Source organism: Balaenoptera musculus, chromosome 18 (genome assembly GCF_009873245.2).
Source record: "Balaenoptera musculus isolate JJ_BM4_2016_0621 chromosome 18, mBalMus1.pri.v3, whole genome shotgun sequence".
In the NCBI taxonomy this organism is placed as follows: domain Eukaryota; kingdom Metazoa; phylum Chordata; class Mammalia; order Artiodactyla; family Balaenopteridae; genus Balaenoptera; species Balaenoptera musculus.
Window position 1 is genome coordinate 79,059,695 of NC_045802.1, and position 9,111 is coordinate 79,068,805.

Genomic DNA, 9,111 nt, shown 5'->3' on the forward strand with positions numbered 1-9,111 from the left:
TGTTTTCTATTTTTCTGACATGTTATTCATTAATACTAGTCTTACACTTACCAGCCATGATTCTCCTGCCTTTTGTTTCATTACTGGACTAAAAGTAAGTATTTTTGAGCTAAGTGGGCAAGAGAACTAGAAAAGAGAAGTGAGAAGTCACAGTCCCCGGGAGTGTGGTGCAGGCCCACGTCTGTGAGTTGTGCCTATGGAGCGCCAGGGGCCCCCTAGGCTCACAGGGCGGGGCCCCACGCCAGGCAGCGCGGTGGCACCCGCGTCCCCCAGCTCCAGGGCTGGGGACTCCAACGTCTGCAAACAGTGGTCCCTTCCGAGGGGAGCTCTTGCGCAAAGCGAGAACGACGGGCAACTTGAGTGAAACAGAAGCACGAGCACACTACTCAGCCCGTGAGGAAGGGCAAAGGGAAGGATGACCCCTCAAGCCCTTTTATGGTCGCTGGGCGCGTACACCGGCAGGTGTGTATTAAACACCATTGCTTCTTACCTACTCAATTTAATCTACAGGGGAAATGAATCTCAAAGAAAAATCATCAACAGAAATAATTTATCCTCAAAATATTTAGCATAGTATTTGTGAGATAATAGAAAATATACATATTGGTCTCAGCCCCTGGTTCCTGGCACAAGGCTCCTGAAACCCTTGGAATGTCCTAACGAGACCACTGGGAGCATCTTCTGTTCTAATACTAGGTCTCCGACCCTGTTCCTGACACACAGTCCCTAAACCCCTTGGAGTTTCCTGGGTGATAGGAGCGTCCTTTGTTCTCATGAGGCGACTCTAGGTGGGCTTCTGGATGGCTCCTGGTCGCCACAAAGACCACGCCATGATTAGAAGCTCGGAGCTTCCAGCCCCACCCCATTCTCGGGAAGGAAAGAGGGCTGGAGATTGAGTTAACCATCACTCATGCCTCTGTGATGAAACCTCCGTAAAATCCCAACAGCGTGGGGTTCAGAGAGCTTCCAGGTCGGGGAACACACCTACGTGCCAGGAAGGTGGCACCCCAACTCCACGGGGACAGAATCTCCTGCGCTTGGGACCCTTCTGGACCTCGCCCCCTGTGCCTCTTCATCCGGCTGTTCATCTGTGTCCTGAACCATGTCCTTTCCTACGGGATAAACCAGTAAACCTGAGGAGTGCTCCCCCCGAGTTCTGTGAGCCCTTCCAGCAAATTAACGGAGGCCGAGTCGGGGGCAGGGACAACCGGTTTGTAACTAGTCGGACAGAGGTTGTGGGTAACCTGGGGACCTGCCACTGGTGATTGACTGGCATCTGAAGGGTGGGACTGAGCCCTTGACCTGGGGACCTCGGGTAGTGTCGGGACTGAGTTCACTTGCAGGACAGCCGTCTGGCGTCAGGAGTGCTGTGAGTGTGGCAGGTATCGGAGCAGAGACACAGGAGCAGCGAGGCTTTTCCTAGACAGCGTCACTCATACTGGGGGGGGAGGCATCATCGAATAAAACACTGCAGCCGGATGATGTGATAACAGACACTATTGAGAGTGTATTTATGGAGTTTGCAATAGCATGGGAAAATGTTACCAGTGAAAAAAGGAGGATACAAAATGCAGCAATAATTTGTTTTAAAAAGCACAAATATATGGAAAAGTCTTTAAAATATCACAATACGTAGCTGGTTGACGTAAACATTGAATTTTCCCCTTTTTTTCCCAATTTGTCTATCACAAGCACCTGTTATCTTCACACAGTAAGACAGTAAACTCTCTAAAAGCAGCATAAGCTAGACTTCAATGAATTATAGTGTAAAACAAAGGATGTCCCCACCATCTGGTTCCCCGAGGATCAAGCCATGGGGCACCGGGCCCCACAGCGCAGCCCGAGGGCAGCGCAGACCCAGGACGGGATGAGGCCTGGCGCTTTGGGAAAACAGGCCCTTCGACGGTTACACTTTAGGAACAACATTTACAGAGCGGATCCTTGCATCTTCCCGCCCTTAGGAAAGCGCTAGAGTCATTCACGGGGATACGTGTCCCCGTGACAGGCAGCGACCCTCCACAAGGCCCCCCTCCTCGGAGCGGCTCCCCGGAGCTGGATGAGGGGCGGTCCCCGAATCACGCGGAAACTCGGGGCTCACGTCGTGCGTCCTTTTCAGGGGACAACAGGAACACCGCAAAGACGTCACATGCCCACAGCTGACTGATAACCACAACGTGATCCCAGTAAAGATTCTTTCGGTTTTGGACTCACAGAAGAGCTGCAGGGGCACCAGAGTCCCCTCCCCGGGTCGCCACGCTTCCCGGGACATGCGCCCCTCCCTGAAGGAAAGCGTGTACCATCGGGAACGAGGGTGGCCCTGCTCCGACGCTATTGGCTAAGCCACGTGGTGGGCGAGGACGTCACCAGTATTTCTGCAAACGCCCGTCTCTGTCCTGGGAGCTGACCCTGGACCCTCAGGCCCCCACCTGGGACAGTCCCCTTGGTCCCCGTCTCCGTGACCTGGAGGCTTCTGAAGAGCAGGGTCAGCCGTCGCCAGCCGCCCTGGGGCACAGGTCACCGGGAAGGGCAGGAGGGCACAGCGGTGTCACCATGCCCCGTCACCAGGGACGGGGACCCTCACAGCTGAGGCAGGTGGCGTCTCCACTGCACAGTGACTCCTTTTTTCTTTGTAGTTAGGAAAGAGCTATTCGGAGACGTCTCTGAGACCATCCGGATGCCCGCCTGCCCGGCAGCTTCGAGCACCGGTCCCCCCGGGCGCCGGCAGCGGTCACAGCGGTCACTGCCCACGGCCCTCCGTGCTGGAGGTTCTGTGAGGAGGACGTGCCCTGCGTCCCCTCCCTCCTCAGCGACATTTACCCACCCCTTGGATTCCGCCCCAGTGCTACCAACATCACCTCCGCATTTGGTGTGGTCCAGCGCCCGGGGCTGCTGGCAGCTCAGGGTGGCACCTGCATCCCCGAGGCCCCGCGTGGGCACCACGTGGCTCCTTTCCCAGGGAGAGTCCTCAGGACCCTCACCTGCAGGGCTGTGCTTCTCGGCCCTCAGCGGGCAGTCAGGAGACAGTCCGACCCGCGCAAGCACCCGGCTCTGGATGTCCTGACTCTCCGTCGATCTGTGTTCTAAACACACACACGAACTCCAGCTCACAGGGTCCCCTCTTCCCCGCTGCAGCTTCTCTCTCCCACAGCAAGGAACCTGCGAGTTCTCATTATCTGCAAAATATCTGCTTACTTGTTCAACAGCGGTAAACATACAGCTTCAGAACCGCTAACCCACCCCAGTGGGAGTGAGCCGACCAGCCGGAGGACAGCGTCCACCCAGGTCTCTGGTCCACACGCGGGGTTCCTGGGGTCGGTAGTGTGGCCACGGGACCACCAGGACAGTCACCTTTGTCACGGACTGCACCCCCTACATCCTGCTTGATAGTCTTAAAATTAACATAAAGTTCAGTCTTTGGGGTGCACGTTTCTATGGGTTTGGCAAACCTTCAAAGTCCCATCCCCACCCCCTCGTTACCAGACGGAACAGCCCCGTCAGCCCAGACCCCCTCAGGCTGCCCCAGCCCCGCCAATCCCGACAGTTTTGCCCTTTCCAGAATGTCCTGCACTTCCCAAGTGCCCGGAGGATCCCCCGCCACCGCCTGCGTGCAGCCTGGGGCAACGATGGCTAGGGCTGCCGTAAACGCTGCCAACCTAAGTCAGAACTTCTCTTGGGTGAACGTTAATTTTATTTTTAAAGACAACTTGCTTGCAAAAGATCATACGGCAAAATAGACAACAATAGTTAGAAAAACCCTGAAGGAGAAAAGTGAGGGAGCTGGCCCTGCAGATACAGCATCTATAACTTCAAAAGAGTGGTGCTGGGGCACCTCCAAAAATCATCAAGTCAAGTACGTTCTCACGTCAGCACAGGATGAGGGTGGAATCTTCAATCAGTGGGCAAAAGGTGAGCTTTTGGTAAGTGGAAGGAGGACACCTAGAGACCTGCGTGGGAAGGGTGACACGGACCCCTACTCTGCCCTGCCCGTCGGCACCCTGCATCAGAGATACAAATGCAGAAATGAAACTACACACGCACTGGCAGAATACAGACGGAGTCTTCTAACCTAGGACTAGGAAGGACTTAAAACCCAAATGCTGTGGAAGAGTGATCAATTCACCCACGTTTAAACAAAAGAACTTCTGCAAACAAAAACATGCCATAAGCAAACTAAAATACCAAAATGATTCTAAAAGTGATACACTGACTTTAAAAGTGTGACTTGTATTGCAAATATCTCTATAATCTGATAGAAAGATGGGCAAAAAAGGCAGGTGCCCCACTCATAAGGAAAATGCAAATGAAAACTAAAGGGACCTAATTTCTCACAGCTCAGGATCAGGCTGCGGGCACACGGGCTCTCTGCTGATGCATCGCTGGTGGGACAGCAACAGCGGCAGCCCACGTGGAGAGAAGTGTCACAGTCACTCACATCTAGAAGGCTGCACTACCAAGACCACACGATTTTTACCTGAAAATGATAATAACTACAAAAGACTGAAGACATATCAACTACACAGAAATCCACGGTAACATAGCGCTTTAACATCACATTTTTTAAAATGTGATGGTTCACTTTGTTTTTTAATTAATAAACTGTATTTTTTAGAGCAGTTTCAGGTTCATAGCAAAATTGAAAGTACAGAGTTCCCATACCCCCTCTGCCACCTTCCCGCCACGCACGGCCTCCCCCACCATCAGTGTCCACACCAGGTGGGGGACGGTCACCGCTGAGGAACCCGCAAAGACAGGTCATCACCCCCCAGAGCGCACGGTTCACGCCGGGCGCGGCAGTTCACTTTTGGAAGCTGCTTCAGCACTGAGTTCTTACTCTGAAGCCAGACAAAAGAATCACGAATCAGGCACGGATCCCACCTTTCCTGTAGGGTCGGTATTTTGGAGTAACCAACTGGTCCACGATGGAAAATTCTTCCGTACAGGCCTGCTCCAGCTGACAACACAATAGGAAAGATAGAATTACAAATTGCCAGGGATGTCCCTGGCGGTCCAGTGGTTAGGACTCTGCGCTTCTACTGCAGGGGCCTGGGTTCGACCCCTGGTCGGGGAACTAAGACCCTGCATGCTGCGCGGCGCGGCCAAAAAAGAAAAAAGGTATCGCCCATCTGCCAAGCCCGCTGGAATACGGACCTGCTGACTCACCAGGGATGTATGCGAAGCTGTGGGGCCAGAGGTCAAAGGCTAACAGGGACTCTGCGGTGGACGGGGCCAACTGGGGCCACCCCAACGTGGCCCCGCAGCCAGAAGAAAAGGGCAGTGCTTCTCAGGTCTCCATGCACACTAGCAGCCCGAGGCCCTGGCTGAAATGCAGGTTCTGATTCAGCGGGTCCACGGAGGGGCCTGAGGCTCTGCACTTCTAACCAGCCCCAGAAGAAGGCAGCGCCGCAGAGCCACACTCCACACCGCGTGGTGAGGGTCCAGCACCACGTACGGAGCGTGGCGCCTGGGGCAGAGGAGCCTCATTCAGTCACGCCTCAATCAGACTCGCCGGTTACCGGAGCAGAGGAAGACATGGCCATTCAAGGACTCACAGGTCAACCCAAAGTGTGGGGTGTCCTACAGGACAAGTGACCTCGTCTCCCCAACAAAGGGGACGGGGACTTGAGACACGCCGTCGAGGGCAGCGTGCAGACCTCGCTGGCGCCACGGGGAGCACACTGGCTGTAAAAAGATGTTTTCTGGACAACTGGGGAGGTGTGAACATAAACTGGAAATTAGTTACTAAGGAATTATTAGGTTTTGTTTTTGTATTAGCTACGATAATGGCATTCTGTTTATGTAAAAGACTTACATGAAAAATATAATGTCTGAGGTTTGTTTTATAACACTCAAGCTCCAAAACCAACCAAAACACAAAACAAGTGAGGAGGGAGGACAAATGGTAAAAGTAATGGGTACAACAGGATCCACTGGATTATCCTATTTTTATTCAAAATTTTCCTTTAAAAAATTTCATAAAACAAGCTTTAAACACTACAGCACTATGCAACATTACTATTTTTGCTTAGCAAGTCTCAAGAAAAAAAGTGTAACTTAGAGCAAAAGAGGAAAAAAAGCAGAGACTGCCTGCTAGTCCGTTCCTCTAGATTTCACCTTCCATCAACCATCACTTATCTCCTTAGCTACTGAGCCCACACCCTCCTAGCGGCACGAGGTCATTTCACAGGCAAGAAGGCCCCGCCTTTCACCTGTGAACTCACCCGCTCGTTATTACCAAAGCAGGGTCCCCAGTCCCCTGCGCAGCTCTGCAGAGGCCTCTCCACTTACTGCCCTCACTGCTTTGTTTTAAAAAGGCTTTTAAAAAGTCTCCAAAAGAATTCAGAAGGTGTGGAGTCCTTCACTGTGCTTGGTTTTCCACATCTTTCCTTCAATCAGAATAGTTCAGATCCGGGACTTCCCTGGCGGTCCAGTGGTTAGGACTCTGTGCTTCCATTGCAGGGGGCACGGGTTCGATCCCTGGTCAGGGAGCTAAGATCCCACAAGCCGCGTGGCACGGCCAAAAAGAAAAAAAAACCCACATCAGACCCAGCCTTCATTAAGGATTCAAACAACAAAGAATACCAAACAAGAAAATCCCACCATATTACTTTTCCATACTCTATTAAAATGTAACTTCATAGAACTTTTGCTAAACCTTTCATTTTTCTGCTGGTTTTTTACACCCTGTTCTTTTGCTCACACAAACTCCTCTTGGTCTTTACAAAGAGAAGATTTCAAACACAGCGTGTATTGGGTAGTTGGACACAGTAGAAATGTGCTCTGGTGGGTCTAAGCAGAAAAATCACCTGCTGAAAGGACTGAGTAGCTCACAGAATTTCCAAAAGGAATGCAGACTGTCGCTAGGGAAATAGCAGGCGCGAGGAAATAGCTAGGGAAATAGCAAGGGCCACGGCTGAAGACACTACAAACCCAACCCGGTGAAGACCCTTCACCATTGCCTCTAGAAGTGCCACTTCGCTGCAGCCACAGCTGCCGTCACCACCGAACACCACATACAGGGGCAGCTAGCTTCTCTGCAACCACTAGCTCCTGATCCAGTCTAATGGGCTGAACTCTGGCTGAGCTCGCACCTTAGCCGCTAGGAAGGCTGGGAAAGTGACCATCTGGTTGTTTCAGCTTCTGCTGGGCGCTCTGTCTGCCATCCATATTCAGAGGGTAAGGCGTTCTCTCAACACAGGAAGGGGCTTCCAAGGCTGGAAAGCACAAATTTAATAGGTCTTTTGTTTCCATACTCAAGATTATTTGGTAGTTTCTCACCATCAGAAAGTTCAAGAGAAAAGGGAAATATTTTAGAATTTTCCAGTTACATCTGAACTTAACACTCTATTTCATAGGGACAGCTCAGGCTCAAATAATAACCTACTGGACAAACATCATGTTAACAACCTGTTGCTGATAAAGGACTTCACAGTGAAAGCATAGAGAGACCGCAGACCCAGCACCTCCTCTTTCCCACGGCACACTTCAACGGACAGCACTTCTCTTAAATGGGATCCTGCTGAGACTCTTCCCCATTTGGAACAGCAACAAACAAAAAATCCAGAAAGATCCCTAAACACCTAAACAAGACATCAGCAAATCGACTCTGTAGTAACAGTAGATTTCTGCCCCAAAGAGCTGAACAACCTGTGGACTAAGAATGTTGCCTGCCATGTCAGTAAGGAAGGACGTTGCAGCCATCAGTCATCAGTAATTGCAGCCACTCCCCACCGTGAAGCCTGAGAAAACTCACGAAGGAAACAAGGAATGCCTGCCATCACGGAGTCATCACATTGCAACTACCCCAGACGGTGAGCCCTGAGGGGACTCAGGATGGGAAAGCACAGGACACCGGTCCCAGAGCTGAGGTGCAGATCAAAGGAATGATTTCAGTGAGCCCAGACTCTTGCATCTTTCCATACATAGAAAAGCGCTAAATTCCTTAATTTGAGATATCTGGTTTTCCTTAATTAACGATAATCTTTTGACATTCCGACTACCTGCCATTTGTTGCAGAAACTCCTATGTATCCTGGTTCCCCCCTCGGAGCAGTTTTCTCGGGGTTGAGGTGCCCCGGCTTGAAGCCCTAAGAACGATCCCTGAATAAAACATAGCCCTCAACTTTCAGCTTGTGGTTTGTTTGTTTTTTTCTTCAGTTGACAAAACCCAACGAGCCTGGGGCTCCCTCAGCCTCTTTGTTTCCCTTTTACTTGAAATCCTTCAGTGTCACGACTTTTTCAGCTGATTGTGTCAGAAGGTGGCGGGGAGGGAAGGGAAACTGGACAAGAAGAAATAACAACAAGGAAGAAGACAAAATCTACAAAAAGCAAACAAATGTAAGAACAACAACAACAAAAGTCACAAAAATCAAAGCCTATGACAGGTAGTAATCAACACACCTGCACCGAAGGTGAACTGGAGGCACGTTTCCCCAGGAGGTGGGGTTGGAAGTGCTCAACGAAGCAGCAGGGCAGGCGGGCGTCACCTCTCTCTGCAAAGGGCCGATGTGGCCAGAGCGCGGAGCAGCAGTCGAGAAAAGAGAACCGGGCAGAGCCTAGAAGCAAATCAGGAACTGGGGAGTGAGTGAGAGGCACTTCAGGAAGGTTCTGGCAGCAGCGAGGCTGCGATTTCCTTCCCTGGGCAGCTTGGGGCCTTTCTGAACCTTCCAGGCTGAGGCCGCCCAGTCCCCCACGGCCTCTAGGACGGGGTGACAGCCGGGAGCCACCGAACCTCTGAAGCCCCTTCAAGATTGTGTCTAGCTTTACACCCTGTGCCTTGTGTGTTTTTCCAGCACGAGGGGTAACACTCAGTACGCGTGTTCACATCCCCCTCCTTCCTACCCCCCAGCCCAGACTCTCCACGGGCCCCGAGGCCGAGAGACGCGTTAGCATCGGCGTCCCTGCGGAAACGCCCTCTCGTCTCCCGTGGGGCGGCCGCCGTGGGACTCCCACCCTCGGCCCGCGACGGAGAGCCGCACGTCCGCTCCAAACCCCTCTTTTCATCTGGCAGCTCCAGGACGGACCCAGAGGCCCCGCAAGGAGGTGACCAGCCGCGCCCACCGCCCGCCTTCCGCTTCCGCCGGCCGGAGACCGGGCGGGGGTCGGAGACGAGACC

General features: G+C 52.3%; 1 long non-coding RNA gene across 1 annotated transcript; it reads right to left on the bottom strand.

Annotated features, from left to right (window-relative positions):
- Positions 1-4,510: 4,510 nt before the first annotated feature.
- LOC118884087 lies at positions 4,511-9,111 on the bottom strand. Its single transcript, XR_005017178.1, has 3 exons — positions 8,397-9,111; positions 7,089-7,211; positions 4,511-4,951 (listed from the first exon to the last, which is right to left on the bottom strand). It is a non-coding gene; the product is annotated as an uncharacterized LOC118884087 (long non-coding RNA).